Genomic DNA, 12,465 nt, shown 5'->3' on the forward strand with positions numbered 1-12,465 from the left:
GGTTAAAAAGTAATAAATTAGAAATTGACAGCTGCTCTAATATGATAATGTATATAATACTCATCTTAACTAATGAAGTGACCATCTTACCTAATGAAGAACATAATTGGAGGAATTCTTACTAAAGTCAAGACGAAGAAAAGACACTGAGTATCTCTACTACTATTTAACTTTGGGAGTATCAGCCAGTGTCATGAGATATGAGAAACTGGAGGCATTAAGAGTTGGAAACGAAGAGGTTAAGCCATCTCTATTGCTATTTGATTCCAAATTGGAAATAAATAAGGTGCAGAACAGCATGTAGAGTGACTATCCTTTGTTTAAGAAAGGCTGAGGGGGTGATAAGACTATATACATGTATCTTTTCAAATTAGTGTTTTGAACATTGCATTCTTTAAGCCAACAAATATTTTTTAAAGGTTTTTAATTCAACGCAGAATAAGAGATTAGGTAATACTATAATTGTAATCTGGAGTATTATTTGATGTACTAGTTTAGCATCACATAAAACCATCCTCAAGAGCTATATTTCATTACTTATTTAATTCTACTTACGCCAGGAATCTTTCAAGAAAATGCCCTATCTGGAAATTTTCATGGCTGAGGATTTTTGATAAGATTCTAAAAATTCAACATTCAGTCATTGAGCATTTGGCCACAACATGGAATAATTGTGCCTCTAATTTTCGGAAATAAAGGAAAACTCAAACTTAAAAAAGACTACATACCATTTTCTCATATTTTCAAAAGAAGTAATACAAGAATAAACTCAAAGCCAATAAAAGTGGTTACCCATTAGTGAGGGAAAGGAATAGGGTGGAGGCAACTTTGGAGCTATGTAAATATTTTACATAATTGAAAAATCAAAATGAATTCATGAAGGAAAAAGAACCTGTTGTCTTGAAGAAAGGGTGCTGTAGAGTGGAGACCGTTCTGAGGAGCGTGCAGTCCTGGCTGGGCTGTACCTCTGAGGGTGCAACGAGGCTGGTTCTGGGAGTGCTGGGGAAAGGCTGGAACCAGGTGCCAGCGTGGAGGTGGGTGTCCTGAGGCCACAGAGGGCAGACAGGATGTTTGCTATTTTACTTTAAATATTTATTTATTTATTTACGTGTTTATTTATTTATTTGGCTGCGTCAGATCTTCAGTTGTGGCATGCGAGATCTTTGTTGTGGCATGAGGGATCTTCTGTTGTGGCTCGTGGGCTTCTCTCTAGTTGTGGCATGCGGGATCCAGAGCATACGGGCTCAGTAGTTGCGGCACATGGGCTTAGTTGCCCTGCAGCGTGTGGGATCTTAGTTCCCTGACCAGGGATTGAACCCGAGTCCCCTGCCTTGGAAGTGGGATTCTTAAGCACTGGGCCACCAAGGAAGTCCCAGGGAGACAGGATGTAAACAGAAACAACTCTCTCCTCTGTTCTCTCTCTCTCTCTCTCTCTGTCCTTCTCTCTCTCCCTATTGGCAGAGCCTTAAGAAGCCTATGGCAAAGTAGAAATTTAATCTGCAGGGTCCCAGACTCAGCATCACAAAGCAGAGGGAGGTTTTGGGAGTGTGGACAATACCTTAGTAGTTGATATTGCTGGGAAAATTGGGACCAAGAGTTTCCTTAGCATGGGGAGAATTTACGAGGGCCCAAATGACCCTGTAGTACAAGGTCGTCTGCATACCAACAGGGGCTGACACATTAGGCAAAAATTGATTTCAAATAAGATATTGCAGGTGAAATGGTTGAGAATTAGAAAGTGCCCAGCAAATACACAAGATTAGTGTGTTATTGTTGGTGTGATAATTTCATTCTTAACTGTAATGGGTGTTAATAAAACAAAGTGTATAAAGTCCAAGGTAATCACAAGATAAATTGTGAAAGATGTCTAGCAGCTTTAGAAACAGAAATAATCATTTGTTATTACTTGTCTCTAATTGAGCTGATTTTATTTTACTTTGGAAGTTAGGTGAGTTGCAAGCTTTCCAACGGACACCCATTGTAATTAGCTTTTCTGTAATAACTTACACAGAGTTTTGTGGATCCTTACAAAAATCTGAATCAAATTTTTTTCTAGTGATGTGTCTATATGTTATACACTGACTACATAAGGGCACTGAATTACTGTACTATAATTACATGGCTGATCATATTAATGTGTATCTCTGTAGTGCAACAATTTTTGTGTTTGTTCATTCATCAAGGATAACCATGACTAATGCAATTATAGCTTCATTTTAAACTCATTATTCATGGTCATCAGTTAAGAGATAAGAATGGAATTATGTTGATAAGTTTATAAACTAATGGCTGGAGGCCAATCAGATTGCTTCATGCTCTTAAATTATTTTATGATGATGTTACTTATGGTAACATGTGGATTTGAAGCAAAGCTTTTGGGATTTGAGCAACACTTAAAGAGCTGTAAGTCATTTTTCATTTTTGTTCTCTCATATAGATACAGAAAAGGTACATTAAAATTATTTCGTGAGTTTAATTAACACCATTATAGATACTGCAAATACTTGTAAACTGAGAATAATCTGCAAAAAGAAGAAAATAATTCTGATGCTTTGTGCAAAAAATAGCATAACAAAATATAGCAAAGAAGTATGTGATAATTGGTAAGTCAGAACATTAGGAAAAGATTTTGGGAAACATTTATTTGTTTGGAGAACCAAAATAGTTGTAACTGGGCCAGATGACGTACTTAGTTTCTACGAGAAACATAAACTTATGCGGAATAAAAAGTTGCAAGTGGTCAATAGAATTTAAAAAGTACTGAAATCATCCAAGAACAAGGTAGGCCTTGGTATAGGACAACAGTCTCTAATTCAGGTGTTACTGATTTGCAAAGGAATGGATCATTTTTAATTGGAAACTAAAATCAATTGAACATTAAAATAATTTTAATCAAAAACTCATCACGTGTCTGTATCATTGTTTTTCTACCTGTAGAATATAGTTACAAGCCACAACTTTTCCAACTTAGTAAATATTTATTGAGCATCTATTTAATGTGCAAGATCGTTAGGCATCCCAGTAGGGGCGAAAGGTAGAAAGATATTGTTAAGGAGTTTGTAATCTGGCAATGTGAGTAAGAGAAGAGTGTACACATTTTGAGAGCAAAGGGTAAAGTGCAAATGCTGTAAGAATGATACAAACACAATGTGTGGAAGGTTGGTGGAAGGAAAGAGCATCTCCAGTTGGAAAGATGAGAAAAAGCTTAATGAAGGAGAGAATATGTGAGATGAACCATGAAGAATAAAAAGAACTTCCACTGGTTGATAACAGAGATATGTAAAAAAACACAAGCAGTGTTGATTTTGTGCTAGGTACTGTCTTAAGCATTTCATATGTTACCGTGTCATTTAATCCTCAAACAACCACAGGAATGGTGCTCCTGTGACCACTATTCCCAAATGAGGAAGCTTAGAGTGGTTAGTGGGTCTCATGGTACGTGGGGATCCAGAGTTTGGACTTGGATTCATCTAGCTCCAGAACCCAAACCTTAGTCACTATGTTATACTGCCTTGTAATGAGGAGTTGTCTATGAAGGTGAAAACTGAAAAACCTACAGCTCCATAACATTCGTGTTTTAGTAAAATGATGCTTGAGAAGTTGACGTTGACCAGTAAGAATGTGACAAAAATGTATGTTATCATATTCAGTTGAAAAAGTAAATACAAAACTGTGCATGTGTTTTGTTTATAACAATGTCAGCATAGAGGAGACTCAGTAAATGATTGTTGAGTGTATTAATGAATAATGTAGAAAATGTGCATGCACATGGGCAAAGATCGAGAGATCAATACATAAAATGATTAGTTGTAACAGGATTCTGGCCTTTTCCTCTTTCAAAGTCGTCTTTAATCAGTATATTTTCAGCTCTTCCAGGTTTGAGTACAAGCCAGCTGCCTATTTCGTTTTCATTAACAGAAGACTAATTCTTCAGCCCTAAAGAATAAATGCATCAATCTGTGATATCAATAATCAATGGAGAATTCTTTTTCGGGATATTTGTTAACATACACAATCTTTCTGAATATTTTTTTATTTTTTCACCTTTTAATTTTTTCCATAGTGAGGGATATAAATCCAGATAAAATGATGCATAGATAATTTAGACATGCATGACAGAGACCAGATGAGGCAGCGAGAGTTTGCATGTTGACTAATTTCTTTAATTTCCCCAAATTGAAGTCTTATTAATCATTTGCTAGTTCCATGAAATGCTACATTCTTCAAAAAATGCCTAATGATAAAAACAAGAGAAAAGATAAATGAAAGTGGTCAAAGTATTCAATAACATGTTGATGTAGTAAAATTTAAAAATAGAGCTTAGCATATTGTGGGATTTTGCCTTTAACTAGACTAAAATACATTTTGTTGAGTCAGAAGAAACTACTAAATACCATATACAAATTGCTTTATACTTATTTGATTAGGAAACAGCATTTACATATGTGTATGTACACATGCATTATTTACCAGTGAAACTGATTAACTCGTCTGAAGCACGATTTTTTTTTCATTAAAAAAAAGGGGCTTCTGGTAGCAACATAAGCTACATCTGAATGTGCTAAGTTGCCCATTTACCATGAAGCTGTCAGGTTTGAGTGGGTCCCAGAGCAAGAAAAGGCTCTGCAGATGGTCCAAGCTGAAGCAGAAGAAATTCTGCTACTTGGGCTTCATGACTGGGAAGATCCAATGGCACACAGAACGTCTGTGGAAAAATAGAGATGTTGTATGCAGCCCCTGGCCACCCCCAAGAGAAGACTCTTAGGGTTTTGGAAACAAATCCTTTCCCTCTTTGAGAAATAGCTACTGCTCCCAACTTGCTACTGGCCCCTGGTAGACACAGAACCTGACTAAGATGCACCAAATGAACATTTGACCTGAACTGCCTTTTTAATCCAAAACTTCGTAAAGCTGGGTTTGCTCAGAAGCAGTCCATCATCCAGCGACAGTGGTACCTAAGAGATGGGATTCAGGAAGTTACCGAAGGCGCATGTACACACATTGTGCCTACTTTGTGCCTCGGCTTATCTTGGCATCTGCTTCGGCTGCTCTAATCTCTTACCCTCAATCCACCCCGGGTTCCTTGAGGAGTTTCCTTTGATCAGTTGTCGGAAAAGGCAAAAATTCAGGTGTGGCCCATAGGTGGTTTTGCCTGACATGCTGGTTCCAGCTAGCATTGGACTAGTGCCGCGTTGCAGCCTTCCTCCGAGGTGGCCCAGGACCTCGGGGAGGGAAAAATCTCCCCAGTAGGAAAAAAATCCGCAAACAGCGCGTCTGATTATTTGCTTTGCTTGGAAGGAGAAAGGGCCAGAGATATAAACTTGGAGGAATTCGTGAGTAGTGGCTAACAGGTTGGCCGGAAGTTCAGGAGGAATACGAGAGACGGGTGAAACGAGGACCTGGGACAGGATGTGTCCGTGGGCTCCGTGATCCGCAGACGGGACCGCTTCAGTGTCACCCAGCCTCTCCTCCCCAGCTCAGAGCTGCTCCCTGGGCTCGTGAACAAAGGGACAGCGATGAAATGATTCCAGTAACACGGGCTCCCCCTCACCCAAGCTGATCTGATTACTGCCAATTGAGGTGTTCAACCTAGTGGTCGCCTTCAGATCTAGTGAAGACCCTGAGAGAGACAGCGATTGGTGGAACGCTGGCGAGGCAAGCAGGCGTCCGCTGAGCCCTCAGCAAAGTCTCTTTCCCCGCAGGGACTAGCCAGCTACCCCAGGGAAGCAGGTAATTTTGGCACCCCTCCATCATGAAGGAGCTGTGATTTATTATCACTGGAATCGACTCTCACTTTGTGTGTTGACTTGGCTTCCTTGCCCATACCTCTTCTGCAAGCCCTACCGTCCACAGACTTGGTCTTAATAGCCATCAAGTATCTTGTACAACATTCTTTATGAGTAAAGAACTCCTTTTTTTTTTTTGGCAAATGAATTATAACAATGGGCGTATGCCTCTACTCTTCACTGGTTTTACCCTGAATCCCCTCACCCTTGGCCCATCAAATGCCTTCCAAAGTAAGTGCAGTGGAGGTTTCCAACATCCTTATGCTGTTAGACTTACAGCTTTGTTATCCAAAGGAGTAATAGTGTAGGAATGAAATCATTAATTTGATCTTTATTATTTAGTGGAACGACTGGTAAGTAGTTATTTCCATATCCATTTGCCTTTTTATTTTTCTCTTAAAGTTATCCTCTTAAAATGAGATACAAAAATCCAGCATTAACTTAGTCAGTGTTTATTATTATTTTAAGGATTGTTTTAATGTGGTGTTCAACATGAGAATATTATATAAACCAGCATCAAGTGATTTTCGCTGACATTTATGAATGAGGTTAGTACTTTAATCAAATAAGGATATTAAGAGCTGGACTTAAAATCCCATTTAGATTCTGATTTTGTTTAGTATAATTTTTCAAGCCAAATAACTTCATGTATTTTTAAGGATTCTAAGTCAACAACCAGATATTAAAGTCGGAAACTTTTTCAAATGCCTTGCCAAAAGTCTTTAAGGTTATTTATGGAAATATTTAGTAATGTAATTTTAGGACTTTGGTAAATTTTGTATTGCTTTGATTACACTTAAAAAAGACTTAGTGTCAAAACATAACTAGCTAAAAATTTAAGCAAAAGCATACTTTGAGTAAGGGAGAGAACTTATATTACAATAGCTGAGAATTTTTTGTGAGATATCTTCTGTAAAAAACACATAGATCATTCGAGGGCAGCGTCAGCAAGATAAAGACATACTATTAATATAAACACTTAAATGTTCTGATCTAAACGTCGTACACTCAGGATAAAATTAGAGTCAAAAGTTAAACAAAATATAGCAAGTAACTTAAAAAATATGTAACCTAGAGGTTAACATAAGCTATTCTGAAATGAACATATGAAATGCACAGAAGGTGAGTGTTATAGGCATTTAAAAAATTTATTTTGCTTCACTCGAGGGGGGGAAAAAATGTAGTTCAGTATAATCTTTTCCATAATAGGAAATAAAGCTTTAAGGTAAAAAGTGTAGTGACTCTGATGCAGAAAACTTACACCTGTACCTTTTCATCTTCTGAGTTAACAATATATAACCCGGCAAAAAAGCTGCTTGTGCTTTGTCATTGATCAAATCAGGACAATTTTCCTGGCATGGAAAGCACAGTAATGAATGCTAAAACTCTCAGCACTCCAGGTACTGGAAGCCAGGAGCATTCGTTTGAAGTCCCAATGCTGCCAGTAACCATGTGACTTTGAGGAAATAGTCACCTTCCTGAGCGTTAGTTTCCTTGTATGTGAGGTAGGAATGCTGACTTGTGCCCTGACTCCCTGAATTATGAGAATCAAATAACTCTGGCACATACTGGTGAAACGAATAAATGAATGAAGATATATAAAGGCATTTTGTACATTACAAAGCCCTAAATGCAAGTGAATTGTCAACTGTTGTATTTCTCAAGCTTACGATCTGATCTAAGAAACATTTTTTTTAAATTGAAGGAAGAACGCCTGGTTAAAATATTTTGCTCTTTGGATGCAGGTTGTTTCATCCATCAATGAATGCAGCAGCAGTGGGTTAGGCTGGTTGTCACCTACGGGGTGACATTTGATGAGTGTACTTCATTTTCCTTTTCCCTAAAAAAGTATAATAGTACCTCGTGACCAAAGCTTCAAGATTGGGTAGGCATTGCTTGGCTTTTCTGTTAGCTAGATATGTGGCCTTGAATGAGCCACTTCAATGTGCTGGATTTTAGTTCCCTTCCTGGTAAAATAGAGGTGTAATAATACCCATCTTTTCCATCTCATCGCTGTCTAATATAGGGGCTGTTGAGGAAAGAAAGGACCACACGTGGTATTGGGGAGCATGGGGGTAAAACCTGCCCAGGCTCAAGGGTTTGGCAACCTGGGGAGCTCCAGATAATTCCAGGGCAGAGACATGTGGATGGGATATGATGTGGGGGTCCCCAGCGTACAGGTTGTAGTAAATCATGGGGGAGATTTGAGGAGCAGGCAGAGAGCTGGACTCTGGGGGAATATGAACACCGATATTTACCTCCTATCTCCAATAGGTAGAATGCAAAGTACTTTTGATTACCTCTTACTTACTGAATTATTCTGATGAAATAAATCAGCTTCTTCCCTTGGGGAGGAGGTATTTTAGGACTTCAGTAAAATTAGATGCAGGCACGGAATAATCTCACAGTCCTGCCTTTCAGTTCAAGTACGAATGGGCTCCATGGTGAGAGAAACCCCCCAAATTCCAGGGGTGGAAAAAGGAGTTGGATTTCCCCTGTCTGGGACCCAATAGGATAGGTCTAGCAGCTGCGGGAGAGGGAGGGATTTAGTAAGGACTTCAATTATATACTACGGGTGGGAGGGTTTGGTAGTCAATATCAGAAATGATTCTAAGCGTGCAAGGGTAGGTATGTATTTCTGGTGCTCCCCCACTTTATTCTATTTTTTAAATTTTATTTATTTATTTATTTATTGAAGTGTAGCTGATCCACAATATCGTGCTAGTTTCAGGTGTACAGCAAAGTGATTTGGAGATATATATATATATATATAGATATATAGATATATACATATATATTATTTTTTTGTTCTTTTCCATTATAGATTATTATAAGATATAGAACATAGTTCCCTGTGCTATACAACAAATCCTTGCTGTCTATCCATTTATTTATTTATTTATTTATTTATATTGTAAAATTAATTATTTATCTTTGGCTGCATTGGGTCTTCGCCACTGTGCGTGGGCTCCCTCCAGTTGAGAGCGCAGGCTCAGTAGTTGTGGCGCATGGGCTTCGTTGCTCCATGGCATGTGGGATCCTCCCGGACCAGGGCTCGAACCCCTGTTTCCTGCATTGGCAGGCAGACTCTTAACCACTGTGCCACCAGGGAAGCCCTATCCATTTTATATATGGTAGTGTGTATCTGTCTATCCCGTACTCTTAATTTATGTCCCCCCACCCACTTTGGCAACCCTAAGTTTGTTTTCTGTGTCTGTGAGTCTGTCTCTGTTTTGTAAATAAGTTCATTTGTACTATTTTTCAGATTCCGCATATAAGTGATATCATACGATATTTGTCTTTGTCTGACAGACTTCAGTGCTTCCCCCCTTAAAACTGAAAGGAGATGCATGTAAGCCAATTATCAGAGACTTTTCCTGTCAGCCTGCAAGCACATACTCGGAGTCTAGAATGAAAGCAAAGCACACCTTTAGGTTCCAGCTGAGCCTTCCAATCACCCAAGGCCCAGTGGGTCTTGGGACTTTGGGCTTAGTTCCTTTTTTACTGGATTTGGACTTCTCAACAGACCTGAGGCCTCTCCAGACCCCATGTCATAATCTCTGATGTGCTCTGTAGGGGAAGGGGAACCTGTTCGCTTTGGACCCTCCCTCTCTTCATCTTCTTCTTCGTTACAGAGATTTAGGCTCTTTAAATCTTTTTGTTCCCTCACTTGTCCTTCCTGGATCCTATGGCATTTACTTGGCTGACTTCAAGTTTTGGTTTTGGTCGGTTTTGTTTGGTATCACTGCCAGGAGGGACAGGGGTGAGGTAGGTGACCAACTGACCCTGATCGTCCTGCCCTGATGAGCTCCTGGCCTGTGAGATTTTCACCTTTCAAACCAAGAAAGTCCCAGGCAAACCGGGAGCAGTTGGTCACCCTGGGATCTAGGAGCGAGGACAGAAAGAGGAAATGCAGTATTCCGCAGTCAGCGTGGAATACTTGCATTAAAAACCAATCCTTTTACACTGAAAAGATTAACCTTCTCTTAGTGTATTTCCTGTGACCTTCAAGGAAACTGTTTGCCTTGAGAAATACATGTGTCTTAAATGAATATGTGCGTAATAAACCCCTCTCAGCTGAAACCAGCTCGAGCAGACTTGATTCTCACAACCACACCCTCCGCTTTCTTTCTTCAGGCACAGTGACGGTGCAGGCATTGGTGTGTGACCCAGCTCCGCTACTGAGGATTATCTCGTGGAAATTTGGCTCGAGCTCCTAAGATGTTTGTTTGTTTGTGATCTGTGTCAGACTGCAGAGACAACTTAAACTCAAGACTCACCAGTGGATACACGTCTCCCTTGAGAATGAAACCAGCAAAGAAGTAGGCAGAGTTGCAGGGCACAGAAAGGGACTGAAGGCTTCTCACCTGGTTGGAACGTCGGGGTCTGGTCACACCTGAAATGACCTTGCAGTTACAGGCGTGATAATACTCTCTATTTTGTTCCAAAGGGTTGGAGTTGTGTTTGTGTCACTAGGGACCTAAAGAATACTGAATAACTCAACATGATACAACGAAATTTAAATTTATAAACAGATAAACTTGGAGTACTATGGCCATAAGGTGGTTCACTTCATTAAATACTCAGTTTGCATTTAATGTATAATTCAATTTTAAAATGTTTGATGGGCATGTATACTTTCAGGAACACACATAATGCTTAAGGTGAAGGAAGATGGGTAGAGCTCTTTCTCTTAGCCTGACTCTGTTGTTTAACTAGCATGTTGCCTTGGGCAAGTTACTTAACCTCCCTGTGACTCATTTGCGCCATCCAAGAAATGTAGATAATAATAGTAACTAACTCGTAGAGAAATTGTGTGTAGATGGTGAAGCAGCTAGAACAGTGGTCTGGCACTTGAATGAGAGTTGGCTCTTATTGATAAGAAATAAATGGTTGTTAATTCATCCCTTTTTCTATCACGTTTACAATTAATATAATAGTTTTTAGGCAGTTTTTAAAATCTTTTGTAAAAATATTTTTATTGGAGTGTAGTTGATTTACAAGGTTGTGTTAGTTTCTGCTGTACAGCAAAGTGATTCAGTTATACATACACATACATCCACTCTTTTTTAGATTCTTTCCCCACAGAAGTCATCATTAGGCAATTTAGATAAGAACATGCAGCATGACACATACGTAAGCAAATACATCAACCACTCAAGCATTAAAAGAGGTAGAAGCAATTATGTAAATAAGTAGACAGAGGAAAAAGGCTGAAGATTTATAATAGGCCAAAGAGAAAACGTTATTTTTACAAGTCCAGGTTATGGCAATTTTTTTGCTCATTGAAAAATTTTACTTATTATATCAATTTTCCAGAAAAAGATAAATACACATGACGCAGACATAGGTTTCAGAGAGTCGGTTTGAAAAAGTCTTTGTTCGGGTGAATGCTGCTGCTTTGATAATAATAAACAATCGCATAATAAATAGTCTCATAATTAGCACGATACTTCGCCGCCTCTGCTTTGTAAAAGGAAACAAAAGGCTAGAACTGGGTCATATCTCCAATGTGAAATATAGGGCATTTCAATTAAGATTCAAGTTGACTTTTTAAAGTGTTATTCAAGTCAAATGCTACCCGATGTCAATTGCTTCCAGCTGCCGAATGAGTTTGTAAAGTTATAGGGCGTTTCAACAGCACGGCCTGCAACGCGCCTTAATCTCGAGTTACAACAGCACGACTTGCAACGCGCCTTAATCTCACGTTTAAAATGTAGAAGATAAATCACAAAGTGCGTAAAAGTGTATCACAATCATAGTATGTGATAAATAAAGAATAACAGTTATAAGTAATAAGTCCCTATTCCCCCCGTCTTCTTGCAGGAATATGCGTGGAACAAAGGCTACAACGTGTGTGTAAACTTTCAGAGGCAAATTACCAGTTACTTCCAATGTTAATCTTCTCTTACCCCTTTCCATTTTTTCAGTGGACAATTTTGCATATATTTAGGATGTGTTGACTGCTTTTTATTTTTTTCTACAGGTCATTTTCTTGGAAAAAGAATGGGGAAATTGTATTTCATACCAAGACATGTCGTGACAGTTTAATTCATGCTCTTGCCATTTCAGTGGAATCTCTCTGAATCTTCTGCATATGAATGAGAAAAAAAATAGTAGAACCGTTCAGTGGTCAGACATTACTCTTACTGCCTCATTCTGTAAATTCTTCAAGTCAAAATGAAAATTAAATGGCATTTTGAAACAAGTGTACACATATGAGAGTATCTTCCAGAATTCAGTGGTCTAAGACTGGATTAGAAAGAAAGAAGGTTCATTGCCGGCCAGGCGCTTATTCCCTATTTTTCACTTCTGTTTGTAATTCCTGTCATCTTTGTTTCTTATGCTTTGGCTAAAAAGGGAGAGTCATATTTATTGGAACTGGGTTTCAATAAACATTATGCATTATGGTGAACCAAAGAGTGATTTATTGATAATTTGTCACTTATATTTATGAAAATGTAGACCCCAGAGGTGCAGAGCTGGTAAATCATATTCTACAGCTTGAACGTGTTGGTTTCTCCCCCTACCCGCCCCATTTACTGCCAAAAGCACACCATCCACGCTGACTGCCCCGTACAACTCAGGTCCTGGTCATTACGCACTTACACAAAACAAGAAAGAACAACTGTGAGATATTTACTTTTTTGCTTCAATATGTTTTCAATTTAATTCTCAA

The 12,465-nt window shown here is 38.8% G+C and overlaps 1 long non-coding RNA gene across 1 annotated transcript; it reads right to left on the bottom strand.

Moving 5' to 3' along the window:
• Window positions 1–165: 165 nt before the first annotated feature.
• On the bottom strand, window positions 166–11,778 carry LOC309633459. The gene is made up of 2 exons (XR_014247547.1): window positions 11,472–11,778; window positions 166–11,433 (listed from the first exon to the last, which is right to left on the bottom strand). It is a non-coding gene; the product is annotated as an uncharacterized lncRNA (long non-coding RNA).
• Between the last annotated feature and the right edge of the window lie 687 nt (window positions 11,779–12,465).

Source organism: Balaenoptera borealis (genome assembly GCF_965194805.1).
Source record: "Balaenoptera borealis genome assembly, chromosome: 8".
NCBI classification, from domain to species: Eukaryota; Metazoa; Chordata; class Mammalia; order Artiodactyla; family Balaenopteridae; genus Balaenoptera; species Balaenoptera borealis.